Genomic DNA, 23,952 nt, shown 5'->3' with positions numbered 1-23,952 from the left:
TTCGAGATGAAAATTATAGTGAATTGAGTTTCTCTTTTTACTTTCATTGTCAGGAAGTTCAAAATCAAATGCAATGCTCAATTATATTAATTACACTAACCTAGATTTTATATAAATAGATGTATATGTGCATACACTTTTTTTAAAATAGTTTTAAAAGTGTGCATCTTTAATAAGACACCTCTAATCTTCCAATGCAGCAAGGGACTTATCAATTTAAGCAGGTAATTAGTGGATTCAAAAGAAAAATTCCAAAGCTGGTAGAGTTCCTTTTAATGCATGTCAATAAAATTTTATTTAGGTTAGGAAGATAAAGCCCAACAAACATACTGTTCTTTAAATACCACAGAAATTTTTCTCACTATTCTGCTGTCAGAGACTTAGTTCTTTAGACCTTAAAGTACTCCCCTAAAAAAATGCTTGAGTCCATATTAAGTGAAGGACAACATGAAATTCAAAGCAAATTGCTACAGAGGGAAGAGGTGACTATAGCAAGATTTTTCACTGCAAAAGAAGTTTAGATTCCCTCAGATTTAAATGCAAATAAGTGATGAGGTTAAGAAAGGGAAAGGGAAAAAGTGACAATTACTTTATCCATCCATTTTCAGATCCAACATATGCATTTGAGATACTGTCAGACAGATTTGTCTGCTCAGATTCAAAATGATAAAGAGGGAGGAATCAAGGAAAAATAGACAATAGAGCAGTTCCCATAGCAACTCCCAGTGGTTCTTAGGTGACTTGACCCAAAGCCTGGTCTCACCAATAACTAATTTAAACCCAGCAGATAGAAATTGAAGCCTTTTATAACATTCAGGGCCTTCTTGCTTGAAGTTAGTTAAAGCTAGGAAAACTTCTAACTCTTCAAGAATGAGGAAAGTAGATAACCTGAAATCACAAAATAATCAAGACAGGCTATTTGATGTGAACCTTGAGAATATGGACCTTCCAAGCCTCAGACCTCATGTTACCTCACCACTGAGCCAGAATTCTGCTCATGGACAGAAAGCCTCTTGGAGACAGCCCTTTATTGAGCCTCTTCCTGTTAGAGAAGAGGGAATAAATAGCTTTCATTGGGAGAACAGTTTTACTCTGGAGCGAAGTATTTCTGTAATAAAGCTCAACCAATGGAAAGGATTAATATAAAAATAGGTAAGCAATGAGTCTATTTTCAGAGAAGTGAGAACAATTCTGCTTAGCAATCTCAGAATCAGAATTTTTGAGCTGAATGAACATGGAATAATTCTGGAGTCCAGCAGTTCTCAGTGAGTGAATCCTGATGTAGTTGACAGAATAATGGCCCCCAAAGATGTCTATGTGCTAATTCTAGAACCTGTGAATATTTATGTTCCATGGTAAGGGGCTATTAAAATTGTAGATGAAATTAATGTTGCTATTCAGCTGACCTTAAAGTAAAGAGATTATCCTTGATTATCTGGGTGGACCCAATGTAATCACAAGGGACCTTTAACTTGCAAGGAGGAGGCAGCAGAGGAGGTCAGTCAGAGATTTGTAGGAACTACAATGTTAGCTTTGAAGATGAAAGAAGGGGCCACATGCCAAGGAATGCAGAGAGTCTCTACAAGATAGAAAAGGCAAAGAAATGGATTCTTCTCCAGAGCTTCCAGAAGGATTGTAGCTCTGCCAACACCTTGACTTAAGGCCAGTGAGAAGTATTTCAAACTTCTGACCTCCAGAACTGTAAGATAATGAATGCGTTGTGTTAAGCCACCATGTTTGTAGTGATTTGTTGCAGTAGCAGTAGGAAACTAATCCATGTGGGAACTTGTTAGAAATGCAAATTCTCTGGCTCCACCCCAAATCTACCGAGTCAGAAACTCTGGGGGTAGAGCCCAGTAATGAGTATTTAACAAACCATCCAGGTGATTCTGATACGTGTTAAAGTTTGGGAACTACTGATCTAGTTCAACTCCTTCTGAGACACAAAATAGTGAAGTTGGATTTGTTAATGTCAACAGCCTCATTAGTGGCAAAACTGGAACTAGATCTAGATCTTCTAGTTTGTATATTATTGAGTAAAGTGTATATGTGTGTGTGTGTGTGTGTGTGTGTGTGTGTGTGTGTATTTCCATTACTTTTATGCCTTTATATGAATGTACTACTATTTAGCCTAGACCTGGGTTTTCTTTGTCAATGAAATAAGACTAAGTGTGTCTAACCGACCCCTCAGAGCACCACTGTGAGCAAAAATTTAGGTAATACGTAAGTGAAAATTCTTGGAACAGAATAAACTGTTACTCAGAAAAAGGTATGTTTGCTAGGCTGATAGTGGTAATATTACACTGGAATTTATAGGAGACTCCAACAGCCATTATCTTTGTGTGCCCAGCAAGTTGTTCTAAGCTTCTTGTGACATGTAACTACTCTCTCCTCACCTTAAAATATCACCCACATATTTTGGGTGATATGACCCACCCTAGCCAAATAATAGCTCATTCCTCTGCACAACATTATAGAGAATCAGACGACCAAAGAAGAGCAGACAGTGTCTGTCCCACGGATTGTCATATGCATGGTCAGGCAACAAAGCTTTTCTCCCTGTGTTTGTTAAACCCTGCCATTTAGAGAAATTTTATCTGCAGGACAAAGTCAATACAGATGAGAAATGGATGGATGGAGATGGTGGCAAGAGGCGGAGAAAGGCCCTGGAGTCATGTTGGTTCAAGTTCTTGAGGCCCTGGGTCCTATGCTATAACTCCAGTCCAACAAGCTCTTTACTTCTAAGATATGTGAGCACCCAATACAGTCCTCTTCTTCCTCAAACTGCCTAAAATGAGTTTCTATCACTTGCAGCCCAAAGAGTTCTGGATAACATAGGATTTTTCTTCTTCAATGCAATACTGTTCTTTAACACCAAAATGTTGCCTTTCACACTGATTAATTCTCTTCATCAGCACTTCGTAGCAGTTCCAATCTGCATGGCCACCACCCTTGGAGGCAACTCTTTCAGGGTCAATTCCCAGGCATCTGGGTCTGAGCTGGAAGCCCCCTCACCTTCTACATCCACTCCCTGTGTTCTCACTAGTCTTCCCTCTACTTCTCCTCCATCAAAGTTCCCAGGAGTCTACAGCCTAATAGTATAGCACTGAGCCTTGCCTCAAGGTCTTCCACTGTTTCTTTATGACTTCAGCATAAGAACACTTTCACAATTCTCAGTGATATCTATTATACAAGTGTCCGTCAAATAGTCCTAGAAGAGTCCTTGAGAATCCAACTCTCATAAAGTTCCTCTGGGCCTCCTAGGTTAAGAGAAGGACTGATAAGAGTCACGACTTTCTGATGTCTTTAGTCCAGATTTGACTCAAGCCAGATGCCACCTGAAGTGATGAGGATACCTGGATGATTATTTACTGCATGTACAATATGAGGCTATAGTTTGTAGACTGTACTTAATGGGCAACTGCTTATGCAACAGAAAGACAAAGCCTCTCATCTGAGGTGGGAATAGACTGAGTTTAGAAACAACTTTCCTAATTATAGGAAAGAAGGTATGTCCAGTGGAAGGAAAGGAAACAGAAAGGAGAAAGGAAAGAAAGAAGAAAGGAGAAAGGAAAGAAAGAAGAAAGGAGGGAAGCCTTCCACCAGCCAAGCAAAGAAGGAAGGGAATGAGGAAGGCTGGTTCTTTAATTTAGATACTTACTAAAAGACATCTTTATAGACATGGAACATTTTCAAGAATAATAAAGAGTTTGGCATTTTAAGGTAGACCCTAAGGAATGTTAAATTTACCAAAAATACAAACACCAAATAAGTCACTTATATAAAATTATGTGGTATAACACACCTACCTTCTAGACTGAAGCAAGCATTTGTCCTAAGTAATAAGGCAAGATCACATCATCAGGGCTTTCCTGGTGGCTCAGATGGTAAAGAATCTGCCTGCAATGCAGGAGACCTGGGTTTGATCCCTAGATGAGGAAGACCCCCTGAAGGAGGAAATGGCTACCCACTCCAGTATTCTTGCCTGGAGAATTCCATGGAAAGAGGAGCCTGGCAAGCTACAGTCCATGGGGTCACAGAGAGTCACACAACTGAGTGACTACACTCACTTCACTTTCATATCACAGAGAACTCATATTGAGCTGTCTCCCTATCTAACCCATGTCCTAGAAGGCAACAGACAACAATCTTCCCAAGTCCAGGAAGAGTATATGTCTTTTTGAGCCAACATCCACTTCCCAAACATGCTCCTATGGACCTGATGAAAAACTGCATCTACCACATGTCTGAGTTCACCTCAGCAGGCTGCCTCATCTAGAAGGCTTCTTCCGTTACAAGCCTGGCTTTAAAATATGGTTTCTCAGTCCTGTGGGCTAATTAAGCACTCCTGGGTCTACATCAGCCCCACTCAAGTGTGACGATTAAGCTGGCAAGAAAAAAAATCAATCATGATTAATCACTGAATCCATGTAGTGACTTTCAGAAGTGCTAAATGGGTGCAAAGGGTGATGGTGATGCTTTTCATCGAGCGACCAAATGGTTAACAGGAGAGAACCCATGCACTCCTTCTACAACAAACAGCCTGGGTGGGAACATCAGATGTACATGTGTTTACAGAACAAGAAAATCTAGTTAATATGGGAATAAAGTGCTTATAATTTCCCGCACATTGCACTCCTTCCAATTTTGGCTCTCTACTAGGGCCAAAGGGAGATGCTTTTGCCACCTGAATGGTACCTCTGTTAGACTTTAAGATATCTCTTTTAGAGTGAATATATATTCACTTGTAAAGTGTTTTCATTGAGCAGACTTTTTTCCTTTTATTGGACTATTCCCTACAGCCCTTTGCCTTATGATGCATTGAGAGTTTATGCCTTTTCCAAATACAGTCTTTACTGAAGCATTCACTGTAAGGCAGTCTGGTTTATACCAATGCCATTTAATTTACCAAAACCATCCTCCCTTTTAAGAAAGATGGTATAAAGCTTCCAGATTTTCATGTGGAGAACAATTAGCAGTAACATTATTATTGCTTTGTATGTTGTAACTTTGTTTTAGGTTTGTCTTCCTGTTTTCAATTCCCTTCTATTTCCTTGGCCAAGTAGGCTGATTTCGGAAGCTGTGGGAATACTTTATTGTGTCCACAATGAGAATCACTTATCCAATAAAGAATCCTCTCTCTTGTCTCATCATTAGCTTAGAAGCCACTTGTCCCATGTCCTGTGATACAGTGTGCAGCCAGGAGGTGCCTGTTTACCTAAAATGAAGCAAGCCCTGGTATTCTTTCTGGTGCAGGATGAGTGCAGAGACTGCTTTAGGTGACAACACGCTCCATGCTGCTGCTCCCACTACTCCAATAGAAGACAAGTGCCAAGCACGGGACTCATTCGTAGGCCAGACTGGAAAGCTAACAGGACACTGGGCGACAGCCTTAAGCCAATGAGGCCGTTCTCGCATTTGCCTTTGGATACTTACTTGAGGGTTTTCATTGTAAACTCAACATGTGAACTGTCCTGTCCTTGGTTTTTATTCTGTCTCTGCTGGGTCTCCACTGTGGCATGTGGGATCCTAGTTCCCTGACCAAGGACTGAAAGAGGGGCACTTGTTGTTACTGTTTTGTCTCTAAGTCACATCCAACTCTTTGCAACCCCATGGACTGTTACCTGCCAGGCTCCTCTGTCCATGGGATTTTCCAGGCAAGAATACTGAAGTGGGTTGCCATTTCCTTCCCCAGGGTATCTTCCTGACCCAGGGATCAAACCTGCATCTCCTGCATTGGCAGACGGATTCTTTACCACTGAGCCACCAGGGAAGCTCACCATGAACTTTAGAAGGTTAAATACGAGGAATTTCATATATCTGTGACTTAAATGACAGATTTTCCTGGAAAAAAATCATAGATATTTGTCAGGCCCTTGAGTAGGCATCATGGTTGTTCCATCTTTGGGAGGATCTTCAATTTCCACCAAGACAAAGGTCTACCTACCCATCCGCCCAAGAAGGAAAGAAGAGAGGCAACAAAAGCTTGACTTGTGTGATAGTAGATGCTTAATTCTGGCCCAGGGCACACACACGTGCTCACACACACATCAATCATCCAATTCTCACCTATTACTCTATTATACTGGATTGATGTCAGAAATTTTAAACCATGTTTGAACATACTGAGACTGCTAACACCTTAAGCTGTAGGTATACAGTGTAAACACGTGGTTCCTAGACCTATTTTGATAAAAAGCAGGGAAGAGAATGGTAGTAACTGTCAATCTAATTGGGTGTCATAGAGCATAGAGTAATAGGTTAGGACTCAGATAGGAAAAGAAAAATGTTCAGATGCCCTCAGGCAAGCTGCCCAGGTGTGATCTTCTAGACTAGAAAATCACTGGCTGCTTAAACCAGACACTTACCCAAAACCTGTGAGGCTGACACTCACTCAATCACTCAGAACGGCTGTTTTAAGTTTCGTGAACAAGACGCCTCTGTGTTTCTGGCAACGCAGGTGACCCACATGAAGAGGACCAGCTGCATCAAAAAGCTGCTTCACCATCCGAATGCATGTTCCCCATCGACAGGTTTTGCCAACAAGCTCCTCTCCCAGGACCTAGCTTGGCACAAAGTAAGCAGATGCCAAGAAGAAGGAAGTGTAGGCAGTGGGTGAGCAAAAGCAGGAGAGAGTGATCATGGACGTTGGCCAGACTGGGTTTCCTGAATGAGACACCACCAAGATCCCAGCATTTCAAAGAGGGAAAGCACAGATAAAAAAAACAGATGGACAGACAGACACACACACACACACACGCAGCCACACATAGAGTAAGAACAGTTCAGGACTGAGGAGAACTTTGAAGTAGGCTCAAATGGCCAGCAGCAAAGTCAACTGAGGCCTGAGACAGGAAAGCAAAGCCTCCAAGGATATATGACCAGAAGCAAATTTCTGGCCCCTGGCAGCTCCAGCTCCCAGCAAGCAAAAGAACCTGTTGACTAGCAAGTGGGGGGAGAGGGCAACACAGCTGGGAAATCCAGTCGTGCTTTTTGTAAAAATCAGCCCTCTCAATGCCTTCTCTGGTGAGTGCCACAGGGTTCTGGCCACCTGCGGAGGCTCAGCTAGACAAGTGTGACCCTTCATTCCACATTTCTCAGTAAGAGGCGCCTGTGACAAGATACCCAAGCTAGAGTGAAGCACAGCCTCCTGTAAGGCATCCTAGGAGAACCTGTTCCACCAGCTGTGAATCCAGCCACCCACTTGCAGAAGACAAAAGGGGAGAGGAGGTAGAGAGTGAGGACTGGTGGGAGTTTCTTTCAGAAGAAGGCTGTGCTCACAGTGAATCCCACCACAGGAGGAGCCCCACCACAGGGGAAACCCCACCACACAACCCGGGGGTACCATTCTGATTGTTCTGTGTATTTAACTTGTTCCAGAGTTCCAGGAGTTTCTGAATACACAGACTGAAATATGAATGCTGTGCCTCAGAATCATGCAAAGCCACAGCCTTGTCCCACCACACCACATGTCCCTGCGGGGAACAAGAGGAGGAAGCTGCCTTCTCTCCACATGTCTAGTGAGGGAATCTGCAAGCGTTTGCTTCAGAGAGCTTCAAAATGGATTGCCCATCACTGAGACACAGAAAGAACTGGTGCTTGATTCATCCTTGAGAAAGACTAAGCAAACTGTGGACCAAGGCCTGACTCCAGCCCACAAAATAAAGTGGTGAGGGAGGAGGTAACCGTTTCGACAGCAAAGACAGGCGTGCATGGCCACATGGAGGCATCTGCAGCCCACTGTTCACTACAGCAAGTGGGAGGTGGGGACCATATGTTTCATGTGGGCCAGAAATGGGTCGCTTAGGACAGCAAGCCACACGGGAATTTCTTACGGTCGCTCGGGATAGAAAAGCATCAGTCCAGGCCCAGAAAGCTCTACAAGAGAGAAAAGAACCTTCAAAATTCCTGCAAAATGCCCACAACACAGCCAGTGGCAACCCTCTGCAGGGCCAGAAAGCAGAAGCTACCAGCCAAGTAAGAAGTGCCCTACTCCTTATACCTTCTCGCTCCCACTCTATCCACTTCCCTTGTCCCCAGTAAAACAGAAGCCGGCTCAGGGAGAAGGTAAGCCTGGAGAGAAGAGCAGGGAAGCCAAGAGTACCCCCTCTCCTTCTCCACTGCAGGCCTAGCTGGGAGGGATTTTAAATTGTATGAGTTTGCTGCTATATGACAAATTACCACAATCTTAGCAGCTTAAAACAACATCCATTTATTACCTACCAGTTCCAGAGGTCAGAAGTTCAGCATGGCTCAGCTGGGTTCTCCACATAGGGTCTTATGAGGCTGAAATCAAAGCCTCAGCCTGCTAGGTTCTTATCTTGAGGCTCTGGAAAGGAATCCACTGCCAAACTCATTAGGCTGTTGGCTGAATTTAATTCCATGTGGCTGTAAGTCTAAGGTCCCCATTTCCTAGCTGTTGGCTAGGAAATGCTCTCTGCTCCTTCCTGCTCTCTGGTCCTTGCATGTGTCCCCATCTATCCTCGAATGCAACAACAGCACATGGACTCCCTCTCAGGCTTAGAATCTCTCTGACTTCCCCTCTACTTCCAGCAAGAGAAAACTCTGCCTTTAAAAGGGTCATGTGCTTAGATTTGCCCCACCAGAAAAATAGCCCTTTTGCTATAAAAAGTAACACCATCATGAGAACACAAAACTCATCATATTCCCAGATCTCACCCACACTCTAAAGGCAAAGGATTATATTAATATAAGAATGAGGGTGTGCAAGTTCGATACATGAAGCAGGGCACCCAAAGCCGGGGCTCTGGGACAACTCAGAGCAATGGGGTGGGGAGGGGAGAGGGAGGGGGTTCAGGATTGGGGAGACACATGTATACTAGTGGTCAATTCATGCTGATTTATGGCAAAAACCATCACAATATTATAAAGCAACTTTCCTCCAATTAAAATAAATTAATTTTAAAACAAGACTGAGGGTGTCAGAGGTCATTCTTAGATATCTGCTTACCACAAACAAGTTAGGTAGGAAATTTGATTACATTTCAGGTCTGAAGATACATATTGTTAAAATCAAGAGTGTGTGTGCAACACAAAGGAATTGCAGGACTGTCTCTTAGTGAAGAAGGAACGTAAAAGTTCATGGCTTCCATAGTTTTCGTGGAGGGAGAAGAAATGGTATGAAGAGATCATCACCAATGAATAAATGTTAAGGACAGAGGGATAAAACATTAAGTGTTTTGTTTGCATCGTTGAGTTGTACTGGTTGGATGTACAGTTTACCCCAAGATGGTAACCCTAGAGAGAGGTAGGGGTGAATCAAGCCCAAATAAAGCATGCTAATAATGGTAACACCAGAGAGGATATTAAAAACCAGAATAAAGTAGAATTCCCTGCTACAAAGAGAAAATTTCAATTACTAAAAGGGAAGGTTAGGTGAATCCTTGCACTACAAGGAAAAGCAGTTATGTCAATGGAGTCCCAGAGTGGATGCCAGCAGATTTAACCCTGGTTCCTGTTCCACCCCCTCACTTGGAGTAGAAAATTGGGCAAGACCCTAACTCCCTAGACCCCAGTGTCCTAGCAGGAAAATATAATAAGAATGTATGGAGTATGGTGGCATAAACTCTACAAGTGTAGAACCTGGAGGCCCATATGCTCTGGAAGGCCCACAGATGTGTTTTGTTTGGCCCATGCAGTGTTTTACAATATATAATATCATTTAATGCCAACATTTGAGGGAAAAAAAAGTATATTTCCCATTAAAAAAAAAAAATCCAGATTTCCAGCTTCTGTCAACAATCTGGAAGATCTGGACACACAGGGCCTGCACTCTGTCTGGCGACAATCTTCTGTGGCTTCTGCATCCAGTTCCCACCACCCTCACCCGGCGGGCTGCAGGCTCCAACCTTCTGGGAGGCCTCACCTCATCGTGCCCTGCTGGATCTGCACCTTTGATCTTGCCCTAAAGCATTACACAAGTGTTGGCTGTTATTACCTGTAAAATGAGGTAACTGGAATGGATGAGCTACTTCCACTCAGAGAAGCTGTAATCCCAGTCCTTGAAACAGGTCTTCAGTCACTTTTCCCAAAAAAGGTGTAAACTGATCACCCCCAAACCCAGGTGGTCGTTGGTCCCTGTGTACAATGTAAAGACCATAAAATGTGCTGAAAATCAAGTATTTGTACTGGGAGTTACAGAAAGACTTCAATAAACTGAAATGTAGTTTTCCACTGGACAACATTTAGGCACTGGCTTCTTTAAAAGCAAATAGAAGTGAAGATGAGGAAAGGACAAAGTCAGCATCCCCACTAAGAGAGAGGGCAGACCTCCAAGAGAGGAGGGGATTTTAGGGAAAATAAACATTCTCCGTAAGAGAGCTAATCCCAGTGGTTCATCCCAAGAAAGGAGCCAAGAGTTTATAGTTCTTTGGGGTTTGTTTTATTTATCCCTGCCACAAGATATAAATCAATCTATTTAGATAGGGATGGTTGAGAGAACACATTTTATTGCGATGGATAATTCCCCAAGGGAGAAGGATCACTGTGTTTCACTTCTAACATTTTTTTTCTCTTTGGGTTTTGTGAAAATCCCACAAGTTTATGAGAAGTTGTCCAGATGAGGACACAGAACTTAGCAAACTATTCCCATCTTTAATTCTCATAAAAGTGGAAACACATACCCATGCTCATGCACACATAGCACTAGACACCCGGAAAACTAATTGAGTGCCAAGCACTTCTGGTACCCTAAGGATATATATATATTTTGGTAGCCTGAGGCTGCCAGAAACTTTGCCTGCTGAATGAATTATAGAACAGGAAGCAGATGGGCTGTGTATATGAAACAACCACTATCTGGCATGATGTGCTGTGCAATTTGGCTGCAAAGATTAAATTGAGCTATTGAATGTTTAATACACTATGCATAACAAATACAGCCAGAGCCACAAAACAGCATAAATTACAGAATTGGTATTCACACGGCCTTTCCCAGGAATCAATACGCTGCCACCGCTCATAAGAGTCTGTTGTTTAATACACATAAAGAAGAGAAGAATTCTTCTATTAAAATGAGTTATCTGGGCTATTTACCAAAGGCAGTGATTTAGCAGTGGTAAAGTCTATGTAGTGCTGTTGAATGCAGATGATAATACTTCTTGTCCTTGTCTGCCTGTTTCATTGCGCCTATCAGTTGCTGGGGCTTCAAGTCCCTTGGGTACATTAGCAGTCAGCCCAGGAAGTGTGTTTAAGTAATGGACATAATGTTCACATTTGCTAGACCAGCCTTCTCCCTAATCATGAATTATTCTTCCCCAAGGCTCAATTGGAACATTACTTTAGAAGCAGAAGATTTAATCCTTTTCAGCTGATTGGAGGGAATGATTACAGTATTATTTTCTTGTACAGGCTGTCTGCAGTGAAGGTGCCTTTTTCTGTCCCCATCTTTAATAGGCAGCAATCTTTATTTCCCTGGAGGGAAATGGCAATGAATTTGAAATGGGATAAATCTTCAGGAATGCAAGGTGCTGAAGCGGTAGATCACTGCTGGTTAGTTAATTAGTTTAGCCCTCACTTGTTTCATCTCCAAGACAGAACACCTTGTAACAAGGGGAACCAGTGGGTGGGGGGGCGGGTGGGGGGGAGAGCTGAGGAACCAGCTGTAGGCAAATAATCAGATGCCTTAAAGCAACAATGGCCCCATGAATTTCCTTCTGTGCAAATGCTTGGTGCTGGATCTTGGAGTTCCCCTCGCTACCATCATTAAAATAAGCAGTGCTTGTTTTAGTCTGACCAGTCTGACTTTTAAGGACAATCCAAGTCACCAAAGGGAACTGCGTCTTTATCTGGCAGAGATGGTGAAAGCAGAGTCAGGCAGACAGGGTCCAAGAGGAGGCTGCAGAAGGCTGGAGTTGTCGCCCTGTAATGATATTTATATACAGGGCTGGCCCCAGACTAAGTCCTGGGAGGGAAAAAAAAATTGTGTTTGAACATTCCTGGTGAGTGCTCTTTAAGCCCTGCTGCACTGAGAAGCAATAAATAACAACCGAGCCAGTTTGGGTTTTTTGTTTTTTTTTTAAATTTTCATGATTAATGTTTCCAGAGAGGGGAAAAAATGTGGCTTCAAAATTAATTATCTTGGGCTGGAAGATCTAAGCCTCAGACATGTCATTTTCCTGCCCCTACCCCTTCTGAGGGAAAGTCCACGCTATGTAAGCTTCCATCGCTGAGCAATTCCTGAAGTGTGGTTTTCTGGGGAGCCCGTCCCACCTTCCCTTCACCCACCACCAATTTTCTGTTTCCTTTTATATAAATAACGAAGAAAGAGATCAAACCTAAAGAGATCAACAGAATCATAACAAAGTCCTTGACAGCTAACACGTTTTGCATCTGATTTAAAGCAGGAAGCCCCCATGTCTAGCTGCTTGTGATTTATTTAGAATAAAACAAGGTCATGCTGCCTTGGCCCTGATTATAAATATATTACATTTAAGTGATGAACGCGGCATTCATAAGGAGATCAAGAGTGCCTGAGGCTGGCACTTTCAATCTCCCCTCAGCCTCAAGTCCAAGATTTCAAATAAACACGCTGTTAAGTGAATGCTACAGAACCCACATAGGGAGCACTGGGATGGTTTTCTTCCTGAAGTGGAAAATAATGGGAGAGGAGAGGCTGTGTCAGAGCTCCTCAGGAGATGCAAAGAAAACCTTCTCCTGTAGGCTTTACCCAGGCCCCTTGGGTCCCTCCACCCACCAATTCTATTATTATTCTAAGCCACCACGAAAGGCAAGAAAGGTCACAGTTCTTCATATCAGAGGGAAAGATGGCATGATGTGCCTGTTTTCTGTGGACATGTTCAGTCCTTGAATGCCTTCATCATCTGTGAACAGTCACACCGCTCCTTGCCACTCCCACAGATCCTATGATAGGGTTGGTGTAGGAACTCCACGAGGAGTCGCTTGGGTCAGCACTCTTGTCTTTAAAAGGGCAGAAAGTTGTTCTAAGGACACACCACTGGGAAACAGCCCATCTGAGATTGTGACCTGTAGGAGCCTGTGCCACGTCTATCTACAGGCCATAAGCTGCCTACCCTCCGGCCACCTTCTTTAAGTCAGCCCTGGATTCTGCCCCCAGGCACCCCAAACTCCTCTGAACCCAAAGACCCCAAGCCTTGGTCAAGGACCACCGAAATCCCTCTCCTTCCTCTGTCATATCTTTTAAGTGATCAACCAAATTAATACTGACTGAGCACCTACTGACTGGCCTCACTCAACGGCTGAGCTCCGGCAGAATGGCCCTTCTTGTTCCAGATCACTTTAGTTGTTGTCTGACCCACTTTTTTTTTCATTTTACTTCCATCAACTTCTGGCTCAAAAAAACAGTATTTCTCCCCAAACTGACATTTACCTATAAAATGTTATGTTTCTATTCTGCTGTGGCAGGAAATGGGAACGATCATCATATGCTACATAATAATGGAAAGAGCAAGTGCTGACAGTTTTTGCCTTTTCTGCCTCTCCTTCTCCTTCCTGAGATAACAAAATTCAGACAGATGACCAAAGCTGCAGATAGGAAGAGATGCAGGGGAACAGAGCTAAGGAGTCAGTAGGAATGGACCCTAGTCCCCATGGCCACTGAAACGACTTATCCGACCTTGGTGAAGCCACTCAAGCCCCTCAGGGCCTTGGGACTCTTCATGTGAAATATTAGGGGCTGGACACAGGTCCCTGACTGTTCTATATCTCTATGGTCCTGCTTGCCCCGAAAACATTAATTGGATTTTACATCGTTTGGTTTCATTTCTGGACATTTACAATTCTCTGAGTAATGGGTAACATTCACAGCCCAATTACTTTCCCAAGCTCATCGAAATTTAATTTGCTGCGTGCAGTGACACACAGCCTGAGTTTGACTAGGAAGTCAGCAAAGCCACACCAGTGATTTACACAAGGCTCCCTGACTACAAAATTTACCACCAGGAATGTCTAATGAAAGTTTTTCTCATGTAAACATATAGCTTTCACATCAACTGGAGTAGGAGCAGATGAGCTTCCTGAGACAGAATGTACTAGACAATACGCTCCTTTTCACATAATGAGCTCAGAAAATTCTGCACTGAAATGAAGGGTCTTGGAGTTATTATAATGATTCATAAATGAGAACTCTATCTCTTTCAGGACTTCACAATGCTATTTGCATGTTAAAAACACCTGACCCCTGGAGGCTGCATTTCTTCTACTGCAGCTCTAAAAATACTATGACCTCCACATTTACATTTAAATACTGATACCTGTGCATTTTTACTCTCCATCTACTGGAAGGTTTTGGTGAAGAGGGCATTTTGACAAAATTAATGTGACTTTTGGAGGCAAGAAATATTATTAGAATTTAGAAGTCACTGATGCAACCATCATTAAATCGCTGGATCAAAAGCATTTTCTTCTTCCTGTCACTGTTTTTAAAACCATACATCTGTGCTGCCCAAAGTGGCAGGCACAAGTCACATGAGATTGTTGAGCATTTGAAATGAAGTGAATCCAAGTTGAGATGTGCCTTAAGTGTAAAATACACAACAGATTGCAAAGATTTTGCATGAGGAAAGAAGGTAAACTATTTCAGTAATCACTTTATACATCTATGTACAGACGACTTGTTGAAATGATAAAAGTTAGGATATCTTGAGTTAAATAAAATAGATTATTAAAATTAATTTTACCTGTATCTTTCTAGTTTTTTAAGGCTTCTAGAAAAGTTTAAACAGGTTGCTCACATATTCCTACTGAACAGCTCTGCTCCAAACGTCTCATAGTTTGGTATCATGCTTCATACACCTAACATATACACCTTAACTTAGTCTGCAAATTCTTTCTAAGGGTTTACAAAGTGCCATGCTCTCTACTTGACAGAAGGAACTGAAAAATGAAATGACACTTCTTAAGGATCTAACATTTTAGAAGAGGAAGGAGAAGTAAAGAAGGTTAAAATCTACTGGATACTCACTGCTTCCCAAGCAAGACCCTGACTTAACTTAGGAATGTTCATATAAAACATGAACATTCAGTCTCCTTTGTAGCTCTGCAACCCTTATGACTGAATCTCAGGCCTATTTTTTTATGTCTTGGTCTGGATCCAGATTTGGTGGAGCCTGAAGCTTAAGGAAGCCAGCTTTAGTTTTTGTTTTGTTTTGTTTTGTTTTAAAAGGTGGGGCGCAGGATACAAAATGATAACAAAATGGTTGAGAGATGTCTCCCTCCAGAAGATCACTGACTCAGGACCAACCACTAGGCACTTGGTTAGGAGGGTGGGTTAGCTTTCCCTGCACAGGAAAGAGATGGGTAAAGGTACTTCTGGCAAGAGCATAGAAGACGCCAAACATGTAAAGAAGTAAGGCTGAACAGAACAGGGCCAGGGACACATTGCATGGGCGCCTGAATTCCAGGCAAGGGCATGCCAGTTTCATCCTTGAATACAGTAATTGGGAACTACTGAAAGATCTGGAATGACATAAGACCAGGCACACTTCTGATTCAGCACATGGACCCACCTCTCCACAGAAGGCAGCATTTCCAATTGGAGGAATCACACCAGACTGTCCCAGTGTTTAACACATCTCGACGGTCAACCCTCTATCCCATGTGCCTAGATTACAGAATGCCCTTTCCCCTACCATGTCCAAGGAGTGCTCTGGGGTGGCTGGTGTTCCCTGAGTCAGTGTTATCTGCCACCTGCCCACTAACTCTAGATCTCAGGCACTGCCCTCCATCACCCAGGAGGGGCTGCTGCTTCTGAATGAGCACCACATTCCAATCCAGAGACCCGGTGTGGCAGTTAGCGCTGGGAAACCCAAGAGTTTTCATATAGCAAAGAGTTGGAAACCTGAACAAACAGGATTGTCCCAGGGGCCTGAAAATGGAAGGATGACAGCATCCCACTTGGGGTGACCTCAGCCAATGCCACCCCGGACCTCATGTGGCCTGGCTGCTCAGGACACAGCTCCTCAGACTCCCTCATGCAGTCTCCAGATCCCAACCTGCCGCCCAAGGGGTTAGTTCAGGTAGGTCCTGGACCCCCTGTGGGCAGACACCAAAGCATTGTTTTCTGTTGATGACCTAGTGTGGGATGGAGGCCAGCCTATCAGTCTCTCTTCTTTATGCACTTTGAACAGCCTCTGCAGGGGTCACCTCAGTTAATGCCTAACTGGCAAACCATAACTTTGAACTTAGTTATGAACCTTGTGAACCCATGTGCTACCTAAGCTAACTGACTTACCCCACTTTCCACAGACTTTTAGGTCCACCTACCACTAGGTCCTCTGGCAAAAGTAAATAAATTGAACTTCTACCTTGTCAAATACACAACTACTGTGAGAGTCACAGAAGGACCTGGAACTCAATAAATGTACCCTCAAATTGCTTTGGGGAAGGCAATGGCACCCCACTCCAGTGCTCTTGCCTGGAAAATCCCATGAACGGAGGAGCCTGGTGGGCTGCCGTCCAGGGGGTCGCTACGAGTCGGACACGACTGAGCGACTTCACTTTCACTTTTCACTTTCATGCATTGGAGAAGGAAATGGCAACCCACTCCAGTGTTCTTGCCTGGAGAATCCCAGGGACAGGGGAGCCTTGTGGGCTGCTATCTATGGGGTCCCACAGAGTTGGACACGACTGAAGCGACTTAGCAGCAGCAGCAGCAGATTGCTTACTTTGTCCTATTTCTAAAGTAAATCCCACTGTAGACCTCTGTGCATGCTTGCTTACTTGTGCCCAACTCTTTGCCACCCCACAGACTGCAGCCCACAAGGCTCCTCTGTCCACGGGATTTGTCCGGCAAGAATACTGGAGTGGGTTGCATTTCCTCCTCTAAGGGATCCTCCTGACCCAGGGATCCAACCTGTGGCTTCAGAGACTCCTGCACTGGCAGGTGGATTCTTTACCACTGAGCCCACTGGGAATCCCACTGCAGAGCTCCATAGGACAGTAAATAACCCTGACTCCTCCAGGCCCTGAAAGCAGGTCTGATTACACCTGGGCACTCAGCCTGGCATCCTAATGGTACTGTCTACCTTTTACTTCATGATCAAGAAAGGGAAGCTCCTTTCTTTCAACACAGGAATATTGAAGAGCAATGTAATACGAGTGACTGAACAGAGCTAAATTCCAATGTTGAGAGCAATATATTTACATTAACTGAGGCCAAAACACCTGTGAACATTTTCAAGAAGGTTGGAAGTCATGCTTGTAACTGTTCACCTAAATGCAAGCCTTAAAATGTCTTATAGGGTTTTACGGACCAAACTGTGGTCGCTAAAATTCATATGTTGAAGCCCTAGTCCCCAATGTGACTGTATTTAAAGATAGGACCTTAAAAGAGGTAATTAAGATTAAATGAGGTCAAAAGTATGGGGCCCTAATCTAAGAGAATTGGTGTCCACATATGAAGAGGAAGAGACACCAGAGATGAGCATGCACCAAGAAAAGGTCAATTAAGTGTAGAGCAAGAAGGGAGTCATCTGCAAGCTAAGGAGAGAGGCCTCGGGAGAAACCAAACCTACCAACACCTTGATCTCAGAATTCTAGCCTCCAGAAGAGTGAGAAAATCAATTTCTGTTGTTTAAACCTCCCAGTCTGTGGTATTTTGTTATTGCATCTCCTAGCAAACTAGTATGTAGGATATCTGAACAGAAGAAATACAAGTTAATTTAGCCGGTTTGAAGAAAGAAACTCAGTGTCCTTTTTCTCCAAAAGAAGTGTGATTTGATGATAGGGTGATACAGTGAGGAGGCAATAGAGCAAGTTTGAACGCTTTCTACCTGCCAGGAACTACTCTAAATGAGACGTGTGCATCGAATCATTTGACCCTCCTGAGACTAAAGGTAGGTGCTATTACCCTCCAAGTTTAGCTGAGGAGAGGGAGGGTCAGATGACTAACCCCAGCATGAGATATAAGAACATGAAACCACTGTGTGTGAGATCCAGACAGGAGGCACAAGACGAAAAGTCAAAAAGAGAACTAGAATTCATACCTGAGCTCTTCTCGTAGGGGGCTCTGTCACTCTGGTGGTGTAACCACTTTGCATTATTTGTATATTATTTGTATAACCCCAATGCAATGGGATTAAAAATGTGCTCCCTGGGAAGCACCATAAATCCCTCAAAAAGAGATCCTGAACACATTCAGTGTAAGCCATCTTTCATCCTTAGAAACTTTAATTACACCATTCTGTCTGACTTTCTATGACCTCTTATTCTTAGATCTTGTTTATTCTTTGTATGTTAATTTAGATTTGAAGATTAATTCTTCCAATGGTTATCACACCAAGAGACATGTAAAATTCATAGGAAGTCTACATTTCAAGGGTTCATTTTACATGTTATCAATTGTTTTTTCACACCATGTTATTTGCAAAATAAATATCACGTAACTCTGTTAGGTTATTTTTCTAATCCATTATCAGTCAGTTCCAATGGACTAGTGCTTGGGCAACAGAAAGCTTATCTTTTTAGCACACATAAACTCAAAGGTTAGTTCCTAAATTTTTACAACTCAGCATTCTAAAAGAGATACCTTTGAGGACCTAACTTTAAATTCATTAGCCTCTTGCTCTCTGAAAACAAAAGCAACACATATATGTCATGCAAGGATTAGAAGTTTGTGCTGTCACAGGCATTTAACTGTAGAGTTTAAGTCCAAGTTATGTAGGGAAATGAATTTTCATTTTAAGCTTACCATGTAAGTTTTTCTTTGTTTCCAATGAACATCATATTCTTTTAAACTTACAAGTGTTGCTTCTGGAAATCCACCCAGTACCCCCACCCCCACAAATCAGCAGAGAGAGAGTGAGGCTGAAAACAACAATTTCATTACTGGATAAATGTGAACACACAGAGAACAAATGAAACAACAACAATAAAACACAGATGAGCCAGAACAATTGTGTATATTGAGGGGATGTGTCCAGATATGCTCATCACTAGGGAGAGACTCAGAGACCCCAGAAGAGAGCACCCCAATTCAAAAATGGGACTTACGTTTTAAAGACTCAGAAATTGGATTTTGTGAATATCCAAGGCAGAGATTAGTTTCTCAAAAACAAAAGAACATAATTCAAATTCATAAGAGACTAATGTAACAGCCGGATTGTTGCTCAGTATACTCTTCCCTGTGGAGAAATCTACATGCGAAGCCAAGCTCTGATGAAGAGACTGAACAATTTACATGTGCTCTGGAATTAGAATATGGCTTCTGCATCTAGGAGGCCCTGAGGCCATTCTCGTAGGTAGGGTTGGACTCACATGGACAAAGTTTTCTCCAATTTCGTACATTTTTCTCAACAGCAGTTTGAGGAACATTAATGTAGACAAACGGTTTTTTCTATCTCTGTACTGGTTAGAGCTCAGAGGTGCCGCCACACTTCTACCAGCATTCGAGAGCAGGATGCCATATAATGGTACCCCCTTTAATAGAGGAGTTTTAATTTAGACTCTAATAAGTTACTGCCTATTTAAAATCTGGTTTATCATAATGTGATTCTTTTTTTTTAAGATCACTTAAGGCAGTGGCTTAGCAGTCCCTCAGATCTGTCTTTTGCTTCAACAACAGTGTTTGGAGGAATCAACCCACGGACTCCCTTTCTTCCAGTCTCTGACCACTCTCCAACCTTCTTTCCAGGCACAACCTTCGTATTCAACGACTCAGCTCTCCAGGACTAGCCAACACCAATTTTTTGAATTTAACTAAATTGAATTTAATTTACTGTCAACCACGAGCTCCCGTATTTGTCATAATTATCCCACCGTGGTGGAGACCGCCATCCACCGCTAGTTCAACATGCATCTGCGGGCACTTCCCTCTCTCTGGGCTTCTATTTCAGCAGCAACAATGTGGCTCTAGATGGTGTGGTCTAAAATTTTCTGCTGAGGAGAAGCTCAAGGGCACCAAGAGTCTCTGGAAAATGCAAAATCAGTGTTGCTGCTGTGCCCTCTTCCAGAACATGCAGAAGCTTCTCAAGATGAGTGGGGTAAAACCCAGGGTGCTATGAAGCCACCATTCTCAGGGAGAAGAATCTGAGCCAGGCCCTCCTGGATCTGCCTGCCCTGGTTCTGCCACGCAGACTCCCACCTCCATGACTTTCTGGAGAGCCGTGTCCTGGAGGAGCAGGTGAAACTCACCGAGAAGATGGGAGACCACCTGACCGACCTCCGCAGGCTGGTGGCTCCCAGGGCTGGGCTGGGCGAGTCTCTCTCTGAAAGGCTCACCCTCAAGACTGACCAGGAGCCTCCAAAGACCAGAGGCCTCTGAGGAGCACCTCTGGCATCAGGGCTACTGCCTGAAGCCCCTCTCTGAGGCCACAAGACAGCTTTTACTACCCTGGAGCCCTCTTCCATGACTTAGATATGTGGAAACAATAAAGCTTTTGCAGCAAATATATATATATATATATATTTGCAGCAAATATATATATATATAATTTTAGTTCTATCTCTTCAAGAGAACCTGGGTGTGTAAGTTGCTTCAGTTGTGTCTGACTCTTTGAGACTCTGTGGACTGTAACCCACCAGGCTCCTCTGTCCATAGGATTCTCCAGGCAAGAATACTGGAGTGGGTTGCCCTGCCCTTCTCCAGGGGATCTTCCCAACCCAGGGATAGAACCCACATCTGGAAGGCGGACTCTTTACCACTAGCACCACCTAAGGAGCCCTCAAGAGAATCTACTACTCACCAACCATCCCTCCAACAAAAAAATAAAACTACACACATACCAAACAGCAACATAGAATGCCTTTTAAAGATCCACTAATGTTCTTAAGAACATTAAAGGGTTAACCCACTGTGGACAAACACTATTTTAAATTCTTTTCGTTCTACACATCACATAGTATGTCAAAAACTAAGTGAAAAACACTACTGAAGAAAATAAAACTGTGTATCCTGCTTTGTACACTGATTTCTCCCTCAGTTTCAAAAGATCAATATACATCAAGCATTAGAACAAGATACTCATATGTGAGAATATTATTTAAAATACAGCATAACAGATTATAGAGAATGAAAAGTAAAATCGGAGGTGCCTGGGCTTGAGGAAGAAGATAGATAGGCCCGTGGGCTGGGACACCTGGTTTTTGTCAAGTGGAGTAAAATTCAAGCTTTGTTCTCACACAGATCCTCCAAGGACAAAGCTAGTGGCAAAAGCTGAGCTCTGGCCCAAAGAATTGATGCTTTTGAACTGTGGTGTTGGAGAAGACTCTTGAGAGTCCCTTGGACTGCAAGAAGATCCAACCAGTCAATCCTAAAGGAAATCAACCCTGAATATTCATTGGAAGGACAGATGCTGAAGCTGAAACTCCAATACTTTGGCCATCTGATGCAAAGAACTGACTCACTGGAAAAGACCCTGAATTCTGGGCAAGATTGAAGGCAGGAGGAGAAAGGGACAACAGAGGATGAGATGGTTGGATGGCATCACCAACTTGATGAACATGAGTTTGAGCAAGATGGACAGGGAAGTTGGTGATGGACAGGGAAGCCTGGCATGCTGCGGTCCATGGGGTTGCAAAGAGTCAGATAAGACTGAGTGACTGAACTGAACTGAACTGAAAGTAAAGAGATTAAGGTTAAGACCTCCTGAGGTTAAGAAGAGTTCCTTGTCTGCACATGCACAGGAAGGCTTCTTGGGGATCAAAAAGGGACGGGGTCCCACCCCATAACGAGTGTGGACATGCACCTATAGCCCTCTATGGTGCAATCCCTCTGAGAAAAAAGTTGCACATGCATCTTGGGGAGGGTCCTAGGACCAATCAAATGTGGAGAAAGAAGCAAGATAATTGGCCAAATGTAAACATAAGACCCAGAAGGGCTGTCCTATAAAAGTGATGTAAACCACCTGGTTACTACACTACTCATTCAGAACGGCCACAATCCTTTCTGGGTGTGTATCTCTGCCTTGCTTCTCACATAAATAAGCTGTTTCTCTGTGTGTTCTCCCATGCATTGTGCTGTGTCTCTAATAATAAACTGTGTACCTGTTTTGCAGTTTTTGCCTCCTTGTAACATTCTTGGTTTCAGACAGGGTGCTTCTAGCCTCTAGCCCACGGTGGACTGGTGGCTAGGTTTAATCCCTCAACAGGGAAATGAGATCCCGCTTCAACACTACTGTCCCTCCAAAAACAGGCTCAAATTCAGGGTTCCCTTTTATGAGCTATTCCATTATCACATCCTTAAAATGAGGTTAAAGATATCTAAAGTGTAAGGTCATTTTCAGAGTTAAAATGTAGTATGTTTGGCATAAGCAGATACTCAATAAATAGTAGCTTATCATTACTGTCATTTTTGAAACTTCATTTTTTGAGCATTTCCTTTCCCTTCTGCAAAACAAACCCATGTCCCTTCAATTAAATGAGGTTTAACAAGATATCTTCCTAACCCACAACATGTACAGAGACCTTAGAGGAGTGTCTATATTCTTAACTTTATTCTGAAGGATACTACTGTCTTTTGCCTGGAAACTGGGTGAGTTAAGAAGAAAGAACCAATCACTTGAACTGCTGTTTTAAAGATAGAGCTGGAGAGAAACCAGGCTTCATCTTAACCAGGACATGGAGGTCAAGACTGAAAAGTGTATCATTAAAGTGGAATTACCACGAAGTTCAAAGGTTGGTTTCATTCCACTTCTCAATTCTTTCTATTCTCTCTGTTGCTCTCAAACTTAATGTGTGTTTTTAGCAAATGCTCTTCTTAATCAAACTCTTGGACGTAATGTACAGCTTGGTGACTGTAGTTCATAATGCTGCATTCTACATTTGAATGCTGCTAAGAGAGTAGATCTTAAAAGTTCTCTTCCCAAGAAAAAATTGTTTGTAGTTTTCTATGGTGATGGATTGACTAGACCTACTGTGATGATCATTTCACAACATACACATATATCAAATTATTATGTGGGATATCTGAAACTAATATAATCTTATATGTCAAATATAACTCCATAAAAAATTCTTGATGCCCCCCCCAACAGAAGAGGACCTTAGCGTGTCTTTAACTCAAACAGCGTCTGACTCTCACTGTGTCATTGAGGGGCTGAAGGACATGGGTGGAGGGGGTAGGAGGGGAAACAGTCAACCTTAATTTGTACTGAATATAACACTTTCCTCTTTTATTTGTCTCCTACTTTTTCCTTCTTGATTATTACTGAAGTAAACATATCAGTAGGTCTTTCCATAGAAAGAATAATTAATAAACAATAAACTGAATAATAAATTCTTAGTCTTTGCATATCTACATTTGTCTACATTGTGCACCCATGCCTGACCAATATTTTACCTGGGAATGGAATCCCAGTTTGCTTCCTCATAGGACACTACAAAAATTATTCAATTGATATCTTGCGTCTACTTTTTGCTGTGAGAAGCCTATTATCAGTAAAATTACTTAGAAAAGAATAAGAATTTGGCTTCTTTTTTCTGGTAGTTTATAGATGTGCTAGGTATGGACTTGTTTTTCAAATCCTGCTTGCAACTTAATATTGCTTCTTATATTTGAGGAACCATGTCTTTCTTCAATTCTGAAAAAAAAATTCAACCATCATCTCTTACAATATTAAACCTACACCATTCTCTCTAACCGCGCCTAGAACTCTTATTAATGTTGGAGCTTTTAATTTTTTCCTTCATGCCTCTTAATTTTTCTCCCATTTTCATATCTCTTTATCTCTGAACTGCATTCTGGGTGATTTTGTTAGTTTCACAATTCAGAAAACTCTCTTCTTGGGAGATTTAATAACTGATTAACCTATTTATTGAGTTGTTCAGTTCAGTTCAGTCACTCAGTCCTGTCCGATTCTTTGCAACCCTATGGATTGCAGCATGCCAGGCTTCCCTGTCCATCACCAACTCCTGGAACTTATTCAAACTCATGTCCATCATGTCAGTGATGCCATCCAACCAACTCATCCTCTTTCGTCTCCATCTCCTCCCGCCTTCAATCTTTCCCAGCATCAG

At 42.7% G+C, this 23,952-nt stretch overlaps 1 pseudogene; it reads left to right on the top strand.

Moving 5' to 3' along the window:
* The first annotated feature begins 5,257 nt into the window (after positions 1-5,257).
* On the top strand, positions 5,258-20,260 carry LOC122452929 (annotated as a pseudogene).
* The last annotated feature ends 3,692 nt before the right edge of the window (positions 20,261-23,952 follow it).

The sequence above is a fragment of the Cervus canadensis genome, chromosome 14 (assembly GCF_019320065.1).
Source record: "Cervus canadensis isolate Bull #8, Minnesota chromosome 14, ASM1932006v1, whole genome shotgun sequence".
NCBI classification, from domain to species: Eukaryota; Metazoa; Chordata; class Mammalia; order Artiodactyla; family Cervidae; genus Cervus; species Cervus canadensis.
Note: the sequence above shows the minus strand (reverse complement) of the source record. Positions and strands in the feature narration are given on the sequence as shown.